The 15,196-nt window shown below is 42.3% G+C and overlaps 1 long non-coding RNA gene across 1 annotated transcript; it reads right to left on the bottom strand.

Moving 5' to 3' along the window:
* Positions 1-6,691: 6,691 nt before the first annotated feature.
* On the bottom strand, positions 6,692-13,754 carry LOC125964463 (uncharacterized). The gene is made up of 3 exons (XR_007477510.1): positions 11,575-13,754; positions 10,106-11,360; positions 6,692-8,979 (listed from the first exon to the last, which is right to left on the bottom strand). It is a non-coding gene; the product is annotated as an uncharacterized LOC125964463 (long non-coding RNA).
* Positions 13,755-15,196: the final 1,442 nt, after the last annotated feature.

Genomic DNA, 15,196 nt, shown 5'->3' with positions numbered 1-15,196 from the left:
ATTAATCTTTTAATCTTATTTATGATTTGTTTTTACACTATAGATATTTTAAATGTTTAAAACTATCATTTTCTCCTTTATGGTTTTTTGCCTTTGGTGTGAGACTCACAGGGTCCTTTCTCATCCAAATGTTATTTTCTTCTAATACCTTTATATTTACACCTTTTTTCCAGATGACTTCCTATCCATTAAATAATAAAATGGAATCACCCGTACCTCATACCACTGTAGTGAAGATCAAATGAGCGAATTCAGGCAAAGCTCTCGAATCGATAACGGGCACATAGTAGGTGCTCTGTCATCGTTAGCCATCCTTAACTTAAACTTTACTTCATTGGAAATGCATTCTGGGGTTACATGTAAAATAGGTTTCAGCTTTGTGTTAAGCCAGTTGTCCCAACAAAAAGCCTGTGTCTGAAAGGTAATCTTCTTGTTGACCCCAGAGTTCCAGAGGGAATTTCCTTTGCAGGGCAGTGAGCTGGGAGGGCGTGAGGCTGCCCCGAAGCTCCCTGTGCCCGCTCTCACTCAGGACGTTCCCCCGTGCTAAGTTCAAGACCTCTGCCACAACAGGTTTCCTAAGGATAGGGGACAGAGCCAAGACATGCTCAGCCTGACTGCCATCTCCTTTCCCAGCCCAGCTTCAGGGCCTCCTAGCCTCAGTCGTTCCACAAACCCTCCCTTCACTAGGGCCTCCGGGACCCATGAGATCCGTGTTTTCTCTGACCACACCCCTCCTACAGCCCATTCAGTCGCTGGGCCAAGGTCACCAGTGGCCCCCAACCTAGACAGAAAGTCTGGGCAGGAGCCAGGGGAAGGACAGGCCCTTTGTCCTGCACTGGGTGGCAGTGAGGGGGCGAGGGATGCTCTACCCCTGGGCAAGGGAGGGGGTGTCACCCGGCCAGGCTCTCCGGCCACTGCTGGTTCCTGGGTCCAATAAGGGCCAGATTTCCTCTGTCTGAAGCTGAAACAGGGTTAATCCCTCTCCCTTGTCCTTCACCTCTGCAAGGAGGTTCTTCAGAAGTGACACACATGTTCGCTGGGGCGCAGGGGAGAGGTGGGGTAGCTGTAAGTAGCATCACAGTTTGGGGAAGGAGATGGGATTTATTGACAGAGACGCCACTTTCTGTCAGGCAAAGAGCTGAAAGGCCACTTGTTGAAGGCTTGCGCTGTGCCGGGCGGGGCCGGGGCTACCCGGTGTGAGGCACCACTGCCATGGCATTTGTGTGAATGGTGCCCCGGGCCGCACAGAGCTGAGCGCTTTCACCACACCACGCCTCACTGCATCCCCGGGAGGAGGACACGCAACTCCCCTCAGGAGAGGAACCTGAGCTTCAGCGATGTTAAACCACTCCCTCCAGTTCTCACAGGCCCGAGTGGCAAAGCCAGGACCTCAAGTGTGTCCTCCATGTGAACTCCCAACTGGGATCAGAGGACGCTGCCTCACCAACGACGTGGCCTCGGCAAGTTATGCCAGCTCTCTGGGACCGGGTTCCGTCATCTGAAAAACAGGCTCATATGAGTGTTTCCCTCTATTGTCGTGAGGATTAAATGAGTCAATGCATTCTAAGAGCTCAGGATGCTGTGTCTGGCATATACAGAAAATGTTCTCGATACTTCATAGCTGCTGTTCTTGGCGTTACCAGCATTGTTTTCGTAGTGGTAGCAGCACTGCTACTACGTGGGTCTGTGTTGTCCGCATTTGAGGTTCCCCTGGCCTGCTCCGAGAACGCCAGGGAAGCCGGGCCAGTGTCCCTCTTGTCCACCAGGTGGCACCATCGCAGAGAGGATGGGTCTCTTTCCAGCCTCACGGGGTTTGCACCGGAAGGCCGCCGGCTCAGCTCCCCGTAGGAGTCCTAGGATATCAAGAGTCAGACCCCTCTACCGCCTGCCCCAGCTCTCACCCTGCCCTCTGGGACCTCCCGCTCTCTCGAAGGCCTGCTTGGATGCAGTTTAACGAACACCCTGGGAACCCCGGGTCTGGCGTGTAGCAAGTGAACACACAGGTCTAGGCTGGAGGACCCTCTTAGGAACAGTTAGATGAACCCCTCTGGGTCTACACACCCACCACCTTGGGAGACCCCAAGTCCCTGGCCTCTGGCCTGTTCACTCTGCAACCAGCACTTACCAAAACGTTGTGTGTGTGTGGGGGGGGGGGGGGGGGGCTCTGCCTCAGTCACAGCTGGAGCTTATTAACAGAGCAGATTCCAAAGCCCCCCTTGGGCCAGTGGTTCTCAACAACTACACGTCACCTGGGAACTTGTAAGAAATGCAAATTCTCCCCGCTCCAGACCCACTGAATCAGAGACTCTGGGGTGGGGTCAGCAACCCTTGGTTATCAGGCCCTCCAGGTGATTCTGCTGCATTGGGCAATTTGAGACACGCCGGCCGGCATTCTCCCCTCTTCTACCGCAGCAGGAATTCCTCTCTCCAGAGCTCCGGTGGGTCTATGTGATGATTGCCAAGGGGCTGAAGTGTTTTGTCAGTGGTGTGGTTAGCGGTTTGTGCGGTGTGCCACCTGACAGGGTTGTGATAGGTACTTTCCCGTACGATGGTGCTCAAAGCTATCGTGGTTTTCGTTTTTAATCTTGATGAAAATGTGTAATGTTTTCATGACAGTTGCTTAGCGAATAGAACCTGACTTGTGACAACCGACTTCACAGATTATCAGATTTCATGATCTCTCTTGTTCCTAGCAACTACACTACTTTTCTGCTCTGAGGCAACGGGAGGTTGCACTGAGACGTTGACAGAGCCAAGGGGGAAGAGATGCTGGCCCTTCTCTTACCCGTCCCCTCCCCCCATGATGTTACGAGAGCCCCGACCCTCGGCAAGTGCCAGGCCTGGGAACGGAACAGCGTGGTACCCGGAGGAATGGGTCTGTACCTCTCATTCCCCCATTCTTTAGGAAGCTCACAAACTCAAATAGACAAACTTTTCGCAGAAAGTGTGAACAGTTCATTCCTTTCCCTCTTGGTCACCTCTAAGAGAGGAATTTCACAGAACTCAGCATTGCCGTCCAAATCCCCCACGTGTATGGTGAGAGAGAAGAGAGAGACTTATTTCCTGTGAAAATGGACCTGGTGGCATCATGTAAACAAGGCTCTCTTACTGATGCTGGAAGGCAACGGAAAATAAAGATTTTTAAATTTTAATTACAAACAGACGTGTTTGTTTCTCAGAAACGCTCAACCCAGTTCTCATGATTCTATAAATAGAAGAGTAGTGGGTTGAATAGTGGCCCAAAAAAGATATGCCCAAGTCTTAAACCCCAGTACCCGTGAATGTGACTTTATGTGAAATTAGGGTCTTTGCAGATGTAATTAAGTGAAAGCTATAGTGAGGAGATTATCCTGGGTTTAGGGTGACCCCTAAGTTCAATATCTGGTGTCCTCATGAGGAAAAGCAGACAAGATCAGAGACACACAGGGGAGGCCATGTTAAGACGAAGGCAGAGATTGGAGGGAAGCAGCTACAAGCCTAGGAATGCCGTGGATTCCTGAGAGCCTCCAGAAGCTAGGAGAAGGCATGGAACAGCCTCTCCCTCAGAGCCTCCAGAGGAACCAATCCCGTCAACACCTTAATTTCAGACTTCTGGCCTCCAGAACTAGGAGAGAATGAATTTCTGTTGTTTTAAGCCACCCCGTTTGTGGTCATTTGTTAGCGCAGCCCTAGGAAACCAACACAAGAACATTATGTGCTACTTTATGGCAATAAATGTGGAAGCCTACAAAGAAAAGGAATGATTTTCTAACACAGAGTATATTGCCAGATATGACCCAGAGAGAGGAAGAAAATGTGAAGAAAAGAGTAACAACAGAAAAACTTGGAAACGTTGTTAAAGATTTATCACTTTTTAAAAGGCACCATGGGACTTCCCTGGCGGTCCAGTGGTTAACACGCCACACTTCCATTGCACGGGGCGGGGGTTCGATCCCTGGTCGGGGAACTAAGATCACGTATGCCTCATGGCACGGCCAAAAAAAACAAAAAACCCCGGCACCTGGGACGTCCCTGGTGGCACAGTGGTTAAGAATCCGCCTGCTAATGCAGGGGACCTGGGTTCGAGCCCTGGTCCGGGAAGATCCCACATGCCGCGGAGCAACAAAGCCCGTGCGCCACAACTACTGAGCCCGTGCACCACAACTACTGAAGCCTGTGTGCCTAGAGCCTGTGCTCCGCAACAAGAGAAGCCACCGTGATGAGAAGCCCACGCATCACAAAGAAGAGTACCCCCTGCTCACCTCAACTAAAGAAAGCCCGCGTGCAGCAACGAAGACCCAATGCAGCCAAATATAAAAAAAAAATTAATTAATTTAAAAAAAAACGGCACCATGCCAAGACTGTTTTACACCTAAGTTTACTTAACCAAAAGAAACAATTTCCTTGTTACTCAAACTATGCAAAACTATACGGAAAAGCCCCTGAGTAATTTCATAAAGCTAGAAATACCTTCGTGTCCAAGTCTGGTAAAGCACGTAGAAAACAATAAATGAGAAATTTCGTGTATGAAATAAGGACAGACGTTAAAGTATACTAATAAATCAGGCCACGTATGAAAAGCACAGTGTGCCGTGATCAGGAGGCTTTAGTCCAGTGTGCAGGGCTGTAAAGGCAGTGCTTCCTGATGTCTGAGTTTTGGCAGAACCTGGCAGGCCAACAGCAAGAGCAGAGCTGGCAAGCACCTCCCTTTCTTGAGGGAGTCACCTGACATCTGCCAGCCCATGAGAACGTCCATGAGGTTAACTGAGGGGCTGAGGAGGAGGCGGAGTGAGGGAGTATTCGGAAAGCAAGTGTTGCCAATGAGCGTACCCTCCCTCACCCTGGCCTTCCACCTCAAATCAAAGGACGGGCTCCTGAAACCTGAGGGACGCAGGACCCAATAAAGACTCAAGGTCAGAGACTGGCTGGGGCTGCCCTTGTCTGATAGCAGATTATGGGTGAGGACTGTCTTAAGAAAGACGAATGGATAAAGATGATGTGGCACATATATACAACGGAATATTACTCAGCCATAAAAAGGAACAATATTGGGTCATTTGTAGAGACGTGGGTGGATCTAGAGACTGTCGTACAGAGTGAAGTAAGTCAGAGAGAGAAAAACAAATATCGTATATTAACGCATATATGTGGAATCTAGAACAATGGTACAGATGAACCAGTTTGCAGGGCAGAAATAGACACACAGATGTAGAGAACAAACGTATGGACACCAAGGGGGCAAGGTGGAGGGGGAGTGGTGGTGGTGTGATGAATTGGGAGATTGGGATTGCCATATATACACCAATATGTATAAAATGGATAACAAATAAGAGCCTGCTGTATAAAAAAATAAATAAAATAAAATTCAAAAACAAAAAAGAAACGCAAAAAAAAAAAGGCCTGCACTTCAGACCTTCAGGCCTTCAGCAGTGGCATGTGCATATTTCCTGTGGGCCAGAGGTGGACCCTAGGGAAAGAGTGGTACTTAGTAGAGATTCCCCACACTGGGCAAAAGGACAGCCAGGGGACTGAGGGAAGAGGTTGACACTATCAACTCGAAAAGAGGCATCGCCTGGATCAAAGTCTCCACAGGAAAGAGCCTCAGCGTTGGGGAAGCAAAGCCCTCCTCAGTAACTGCAAGAGCAACACACCCCAAGGGCACCAACACCAGGTGACAAAGTACCAAACTAGTAGGACCTTCTCACTCCTCAACTCTGCTCTATCCCAGAGGGCCCCTGTGATGGTTAACTCTACATGTCAGTTTGACTGGACCATGGGGTACCCAGATATTTGGTGCAGCATGATTCTGGGTGTGTACGTGAGCATGTTTGTGGATGAGATCAGCACTTGGGTCGGTGTACTGTGTAAAGAGGATGGTCCTCCCCAGTGTGGCCGGGCATCAGCCGATCCACTGAGGACCTGAATAGAAAAAGGTAGAAGAAGGGAGAATTCACTCTCTCTGCCTGATTGCTGAGCTGAGATAATGTCTTCTCCTGGCCTCAGATTAGGAATTACACCATCGGTTCCCCTGCTTCTCAGGTCTTTGGACCCAGACTGAGTCATGCCACCAGCTCTCCTGGGTTTCCAGCTTACAGACCCAGATGCGGGGACTTCTCAGCTTCCAGAATCATGTGAGCCAATTCCTTATAAAAATTTATTTCGATATAGATGTAGATATCCTATTGGTTCTGTTTCTCTGAAGAACCCGGAGCAATACAGCTCCCAAAACAGCACTTAGAAAAGAGGTGAAACCCCTGTCCCCATCTCAGATTTCCCAGTCAGAGGCAGAGCTAAAGGAGAGGAGAAATTTAAATTAGATAAAAGGTTGGAGTTTTAAATATTGGATTGAATAGGGCTTTTTTATTACTAAAATGAAAGTGTTCTTAGACTAAAAATAATTAGAAAAGCTGAAAGCTGTCCAAGATTTCATCCAGAGCAAGGAGGAGCACACCCAGCGAGTGGGCTTGAAGGATGGTAGAAAAGGTTTGCTTTCTGCTTGTACCATACTAAGTAGACATTTATACAATAAGCTGGTTCCACACTGCAAGTGTGGCTCAGTAAGAGGATAATTTAAAAATCATGTGGTCATATCTGTAGATGCCAGGAAGACATTTGATAAAATTCAGTGCACTTTCCCAACAGAAAGCACTGGATAAATTAGGAATAGAAAGAAACCACCTAAAATTTTAAAAACTGTTTACTGAAAACCAAACACTAGTATCTATTTTTATTTTAAAAATTCAGAAAAGTACAAAGAAAATCACAAATCATTCATATTCCCATAACCTGAACGAATAATAGAACATATTTGCTTATTGTTTTTTAAAAAGAATAATTATTTCACTGCATAATCATGTTTGTTAAAACAAATTCAAACAATGCAGAAAAGCACAACCACACAATTTTTCTTTAACCACCAACCAGAAACAATCATCATTAATATTAGGTAAACATCATCCCAAGTATCTTTCAATACATATTTACAGTTAGAAGGTTAGAGATACATACATGAGTATTAAATTTAATTTTACTTAAATTTGTATCTATATTCATGAAGAATAATGGCCTTTTTTTTAATAATATCTTCATCTGGTTTTGGAATTAAGGTAATACTGGCTTTGTAAAATGAATTGGGAAGTATTCCATACTTCCCTATTTTTTTTTTTTTTTTCGTGGTACGCGGGCCTCTCACTGCTGTGGCCTCTCCTGTTGGGGAGCACAGGCTCCGGACGCGCAGGCTCAGCGGCCATGGCTCACGGGCCCAGCCGCTCCGCGGCATGTGGGATCTTCCCGGACCAGGGCACGAACCCGTGTCCCCTGCATCGGCAGGCGGACTCTCAACCACTTGCACCACCAGGGAAGCCCCGTACTTCCCTATTTTTTTAAAGGAGTTTGTATAGGATTGGTTTTTATTTGTAAAATGTTTCATAGAATCCATAAGTGAAGCCTTCTAGGCCTGGAGTTTCCTTTGTGGCAAATTTTAAATTACAAATTCAACTTTTGAAATTAATATGGGGCTATCCAAACTTCCTGTTTATTTTTGTACCCATTTAGGTAGTTTTTGTCTTTGAGAGAACTGGTCCATTTCATCTAGATTGTCCAATTTTTGGGCATAAGGTTGTTCATAATATTCTATTCCCTTACTATTCTTTTAATTTCTGTACAGACTATTGTGATGTCCCCTTTTTCATTCCTAATATTAATATTTTAGGTCTTCTTTCTTTTTTTTTACCTTTGTCAGTTTAGCTAAAAGCTTGTCGATTTTACTGACATTTTAAAAGAACCAGTTTTTGGTTTCACTGATTTTTCACTATTGTTGGTCTATGTTCTATTTCATTAATTACTACACTTGTCTGTATGATTTCCTTCCTTCTACTTACTTTATGTTCCACCTTGTACTTCACTATACAATTTCTTGAGGTAGGGACACAGATCATTGGCTTTAGATTTTTCTTCTTTCTAATATAAGCACTTAAAGCTATGAATTTTTCTCTTATTTAGCTGCACCTCACAAAATTTTATGTGTTTTATTTTCTTTATCATTAGATTACAATATTTTCCAGTTTCCTTTGTGATTTTTTTTCTTTGACTCATGGATTATATAGAAGTGTTTTTGAATTTCCAAATATTACAGGTTTTTCTAGTTATTGTTATTTAGCTCTGATTTAATTCCACTGTGGCCAGAGAATATACTCTGTATAATTTCAATCCTTTTAATTTTATTGCTTAGCATCTGGTGTACCACATACACTTGAAACTAGTCAGCTATTTTGTGGTGCAGCGTCTTGCAAATATCAGTTAAGTCAGAGTGTAATAGTGTTGTTCAGATTTTCTGTATCTTTGTTGATTTTATGTCTAGTTCTATCAATTGGTGAGGGAGGAATGTTAAAACCTCCAATTATGATTGAAGCATTGTCAGTTCTCTCTTTGCTTAATTTTTTTAATGGTGGAAAAGGAGGAAAAGGGAATAAACACCAGATGGAAAAAATTGAAAGCAAAAGGCAATTCAACAGACTTAAACCCGAACTTGTCAGTTATCACCTAAATACAAAAGGACCGAACACTACAGTAAAAACAGAGATTTCTGATTAGTTTGTTTAAATGACCTAACTTTATGTATATAAGAGACACACTTTATTTATTTATTTATTTATCTATCTATCTATTTATTGGCTGTGTTGGGTCTTCGTTGCTGCATGCGGGCTTTCTCTAGTTGCGGCGATCGGGGGCTACTCCGTTGCGGTGCACGGGCTTCTCATTGCGGTGGCTTCTCTTGTTGCGGAGCACAGGCTCTAGGCATGTGGGCTTCAGTAGTTGTGGCACGTGGGCTCAGTACTTGTGGTTTGCAGGCTCTAGAGCACAGGCTCAGTAGTTGTGGCACACGGGCTTAGTTGCTCCGTGGCATGTGGGCTCTTCCCGGACCAGGACTCGAACCCGTGTCCCCTGCATTGGCAGGCAGATTCTTAAACATTGCGCCACGAGGGAAGCCCAAGAGACACACTTTAAATATAAGAGCGCAGATAAGTTGAAAGTAAAAGGATGAAAAGAGATATATCACACAAACAGTAAGAAACAGTAAGGACAGAAAGCTGGACAGGTTATATTCATATTCAAGACAAGGAGAACTATCAGAGATAAACAGTGACATTTTATTATAATGGTGAATTCATTAAGAGACAATTATAAATGTGTATGTACCTAATATCAGAGCTTTAAAATCCATGAAACAATATTTGACAGAACTAAAAGAAGAAAGAGACACACCAACAACCACAGTTGGAGATTTTTTTTTTTTTTTTTTTTTTTTTTTTTGCTGTACGCGGGCCTCTCACTGTTGTGGCCTCTCCCGATGCGGAGCACAGGCTCCGGACGCCCAGGCTCAGCGGCCATGGCTCACGGGCCCAGCCGCTCCGCAGCATGTGGGATCCTCCCAGACCGGGGTACGAACCCACGTCCCCTGCATCGGCAGGCGGATGCTCAACCACTGCGCCACCAGGGAAGCCCACACAGTTGGAGATTTTAACACTCCTCTCAATAACTTAAGAATAGAAAGACAAAAAGTCAGTAAGGATACAGAAGTTCTGAACTATACTATTAATCCTTTTGATCTAAATGCCGTATACAGAATATGATACTTAACAACTGCAGAATACAACTTCCTTGAAAGCACACATGGAACTAAGATAGAGCATATGCTGGACCATAAAACAAAACAGCATATTTCTGAGGATTGAAATCATACAAAAGATGTTCTGCAACCACAATGGAATTGAATTAAAAAACCAATAATGAAAAAAGTAAAAATTTCCAACTATCTAAAAATTAAATAGGAACTTCTAAATAATCAATGGATCAAAGAGGAAATTACAGTGGAAAATAGAATAGTTTTTAACTGAACAAATAAAATACTATATCATATTGAACCTAAACCTGACATAAGAGTAAATAAAATACCTGAATAGTCATAGGTGTTAGTGAAATTAAATTAATAATTAAGAACCTTCCCACAAAGAAAATTCTAGGCCCAGATGATTTCATTGGTAAACTCTACCAAACATCAAAGGAAGATATAATATAAACCACATACAAACTCTTTCAAAAATAAAGGAAAAAGGAAACTTCTCACCTCATTGAAGAGGCCAGCATAATCCTGATATCAATAACTGACAAGGAAAGAAAATTATAAGAATGGAACATTTCAGACCTATATCCTTCATGAATACAGATGCCAACGTTCTATTAGCAAAATATTTGCAAAGCAAATACACTAATAAATTAAAAAGATAATACCTTTTATGGGTTTTTTTCTAGGCATGCAGGGTCAAATGTATACAACCATTTAATTTAATACCCATAAATCAATCACCATAATTTGCTGTGTTAACAGAATAAGGGGGGAAAACTGTATGATCATCTCCACGGTTCAGAAGAAGCATTTAATCAAATTCAACATCAAATTCAGCAAACTAATATAAAAGGGGAAGTTTCTTAATCTGATGAAGGGCATCCTTAAAGAATTACAGTTGAATCATGCATAACGATAAAATATTGAATGCTTTCCCTCTAACAACAGGAACAAAACAAGGATTTTTCTCTCATTCTATTCAGCATTGTACTGGACGTCCTAGCTGTTCCAAAAAGGCAATGGAAAGAAATTAAAGATATAAAGATTGAAAAGGAAGAAGTAAAAATGTGCTAATTGGCAGATAACATGATTGTATTTTTGATTGTATTTTTAGAATATCTAAAAGAATCTACAAGCAAACTAGTAGGTTAAGTTAGTGAACACAGAGTCAATATACAAAAATCAACTGTATTTCTATATGCTAGCCACTAGAACTAGAAAATAAAATTTAAAAATCAACACCACTTACCATAGCATCAAAAATGTTTAAAACCTAGGAGTAACTCTTACAGAAATTGTGCAAGTCTTCTATTCTGAAAGCTACAAACATTGTCCTAAATGAATGAACAAATAAAACCAAGCCTCAAACTACAGAAGTCCTTACTAAATGAATGTATATAATATGTTCATATGTTCACGGTTGAAAAACCCAATATTGTTAAGATGTTATAGGCAAGATTCTAAAATGGGCCCATGATCGCTGTCCTCTGGTATTAAGTCTTGTGTAATCTGATCTGTCCCCCTTGAGTGAGAGCAAGACCAGTGGCTTGCTTCTAGCCAACAGAACATGGCAAAGGTAACAGGCTATCACTCTTGTGATTACGTTATGATAAATACAGGCAGTCTTCACTTTGCACCGTAGTGTAGGACAAGCTGAAACCGTTCAAAGTGAGCTTAATAAACTGATTAGTTTAAGAGAAAACTTAATGGGAAAAATTCTGATTAGTTCCTGACCTTTAAAAATGCTTGACAAGGGCTTCCCTGGTGGCGCAGTTGTTGAGAGTCTGCCTGCCGATGCAGGGGACATGGGTTCGTGCCCCGGTGCAGGAGGATCCCGCGTGCCGCGGGGTAGCTGGGCCCGTAAGCCATGGCCGCTGAGCCTGCGCGTCCGGAGCCTGTGCTCTGCAACGGGGGAGGCCACAACAGTGAGAGGCCCACATACCGCAAAAAAAAAAAATGCTTGACAAAACATTAAAATCTCCCATACTGTTAATTATAAATATGTCGGGAAATGAGAAAAATAATAAAGCTAATATTTATTTAGGACACTGTAATTTAAAATATTGGAAACATTGGCAGTAACTATTAAGACTAAAAATTCACATATCCTATTACCAAGCAATTCTACACAAGCCCAAGAGAGTATACGTCCACCTAAAAATATGTGTAAGAATTTTCATAGCAGTTTTATTTATTATAGCCAATAACTTTTTTAGAACCTGCTAAATTTCTGTCTTCAGGAAGATGAATCAATAAATTGGAGTATATCCATACAATGGAATATTACACGGCATTTTCCAAAAAAATCATGCATACAACAACACACATTAATGTCTAAAACATTGAGTTGAGCAAAAAAGCCAGACACAAAGGTATACATACTCTTGGGCTACTGTTGGATTTGATTTATATTAAGGTCAAGAACAGGCACATCTAATCAATGGTAATAGAAATCAAAAGAGTGTTTACCTTTGGACATGGGTAATAACTGGGAAGAAGCAAGAGGAAAATTTCTGAAGTGATAAAGATGATCCGTATCTGGATCTGGTAATAATACTGATGTATAATTGGTAAAGATTTGTTAAACTATACCTTTAAGATCTGTGAATTTTACTATATGTAAATTATGTTCAATAAAAATATATAAAATTTAAAGAGAATGTTTGTAAAGGTTTCAATACAGTGCTTTGCACACAGTGTGACCTGAATAAATGTTAGCAATTTGTTATTTTAAAAACTTGTAGGATGCAGTTGTAGCAGTGCTTAGAGGGAAATCTATAGCTCTAAATGCACATACTATAAGAGAAAACAGGTTGAAATTATTATCTTAATTTATATCTTAAGAAGCTAGCTAAAAGAAAAAAATACAAGCAAAGTAAATGCAGAGAAAGTAGAACAGAAATAATTAAGAAAGAAGCAGAATCATTGAAATAAGAAGCAGACATAAAATAAAGAAATTAATTGAAGCCAAAAGTTGGTTATTAGAAAAGATTAATAAAATCAATAAACCCCTAACAAGACTGATTAAGGGGACAAAAAGAGAAAACACAAAGTACCTATAACAAGAATTTAAAAGGAACATTACTACAGATCCTACAGACATTTAAAAAAATAATATTATAAACACTTCTATGCCAGTACATTTTAAAATTTAAGTTAGATTGAAAAATTCCTTTAAACTACCTCACAATTAGTTTTGAAAACACAACTGATTAAGAAAAGAAAGAAAAATTTAAGGTCTTATAATTATTAAGGCAATTTAACATGAAATATAGAATCACTGGGTTGAAGCTGAGGGGCTGGAGGTAGAACTGCTGCCAGTGTGGATTTGTGCAATTGGACAGCCCGCTAGTTTTCAAGAAGGGCAGTGAGGACAGAGGGGACTCCCTATCTCTCACTTGGTCCCTGTTCCTGCAGAGCCAGGTTTGCACCTTGGCCAGCACTGGCATGCATTACATAGTAGTGATTGCAGCAGCCGTGACAGACCTCCAAGTGGGGTTGAGCTGCAGTGTCAGTGTGGATTACCTGAGAGACCAGTGACCTTCCACAGCGGGCACTCCTGTCACTCCTGCACTTCCGCCACTCCTGTATCTGCCAGTCCCGGGAGGATCTGTGGGACACGATCTTCTATCGTAGGTGTCACCCAGGCAGGAACATGAGGAGCAATCTCTGGGTGAGTAACAGGACTGTAACTGACAACAGATCCCAGATCAAAGAAACACATGTGTGAAACAGAATAATTGGTTTCTGACAACACTGTGTGGGAGAAGATGCTAGATAGAGATTCTCTGCTGAAAACTAGGACTGCTGTCTGAGGTCAGGGGAGTGCTTTTGCCTGCTTCTAGTCACAGGAAGAAGAAGCTCAAAATTATATCAGGTCCCTAAAGAGTAGAGTGGAGTACGTTAGTAAAAACTATATATTAGCTAGCCAATCAAGCCAGAAGAAAAATATTAGGGGCTTCCTTGGTGGCGCAGTGGTTGGGAGTCCGCCTGCCGATCCAGGGGACACGTGTTCGTGCCCCGGTCCGGGAAGATCCCACATGCCGCGGAGCAGCTGGGCCCGTGAGCCATGGCCGCTGAGGCTGCGCGTCCGGAGCCTGTGCTCCGCAGCGGGAGAGGCCGCAGCGGTGAGAGGCCTGCGTACCGCCAAAAAAAACTAGCTCTGCTTATATGTCTTTGTACAAATAGAGAAAGAGAAGTGAGGAAAGATATAAACCAAACAGAAACATTGATCACACATGGAGTGCATGATTTTAAACTCCTTTATATACCTTTGTATTATTTGTTAAAGCAAGCATGAATTACTTTTGTAATTTCCTGAACGTGAATAAACTAAATTTGACAAACAAATGAGAAACATTATGGTGTTTCCTAAAAAAATTAAACATGGAATTACCACATGATTCAGCAATTCCACTTCTGGGTATATACCCCAAAGAATTGAAATCAGGGCCTCAAACAGATATTTGTACACCAAAGTTCATAGCAGCATTATTCATAAAAAGCAAAAGATGGAAACAACCCAAGTGTCTATGAATGGAGGAGAGGATAAAAAAAATGTGGTATATACACACAGTGGAATGTTATTCAGCCTTAAAAAGGAAGGAAATTCTGACACATGATACAATATGAATGAACCTTGAAGACATTGTGTTAAGGGAAATAAGTCGGTCATAAAAAGATAAATATTCCACTTATATGAGGTATGAAGAGCAGTCAAGTTCATAGAGACAAAAAATAAAATGGTGGGTGCCAGAGGCTGGAGGTAGGGGAGAACAGGGAGTTATTGTTTAATGGGTACAGAGTTTCAGTTTGGGATGATGAAAAAGTTATGGAGATGGATGGTGTGATAGTTGCATAATGATGTGAATGTACTTAATACCACTGAACTGTGCACTCAAAATGGCTAAGACATTAAATATCATGTGTATTTTATCACAATAAATTTTTTCTTCATTATACAGGGACTTCCCTGTGGTCCAGTGGTTAAGACTCTGTGCTTCCACTGCAGGGGGCATGGGTTCAATCCCTGGTTGGGGAACTAAGATCCCAAATTCCGCGTGTAGCTCGGCCCAAAAAAAAAAAAAAGAAAGAAAGAAAATTATATAGATAATACACAAAAACATTCTTGCTATAAGTCAAACAATACAGACAAAACTAAAGTCTTTCTTGACAACTTTCCTATCCAGATACATAGCTTTAAAGACATTGGGTCTTACTTAATCCTCATCACCAGCCCATGATTTAAATATTACAATGATCTCCATTTTACAGATGAAGAAACTGCCCTGCAGAGAAGTGAAGGACCTTCCCTGGAGTCAGAAAGTCCTCCAGTCTAGATTAAACTCAGGCAAACGAATTACAGACTGTGCTCTTGCCTCTCTCTTTGTGTCAAACTCTGGCTGGGCACCGAGGACATAAGATCTATTGGACACAGCCACTGCCCTCATGGAATTCTCAGGCTGATGGAGAGGGTAGACAAAATTAGTCCAGCCCCACGTGCAAATGTAACAGTTAAACTACACATCTACAGAGCAGAGGCTCTTTATCTTTCTGTTCCAAAAGAGATGCTTTTACTAGATATTATTTCTT

Source organism: Orcinus orca, chromosome 5 (assembly GCF_937001465.1).
Source record: "Orcinus orca chromosome 5, mOrcOrc1.1, whole genome shotgun sequence".
NCBI classification, from domain to species: domain Eukaryota; kingdom Metazoa; phylum Chordata; class Mammalia; order Artiodactyla; family Delphinidae; genus Orcinus; species Orcinus orca.
The sequence above is the reverse complement of the archived record's forward strand: the minus strand, read 5'-3'. Positions and strand labels throughout refer to the sequence as shown.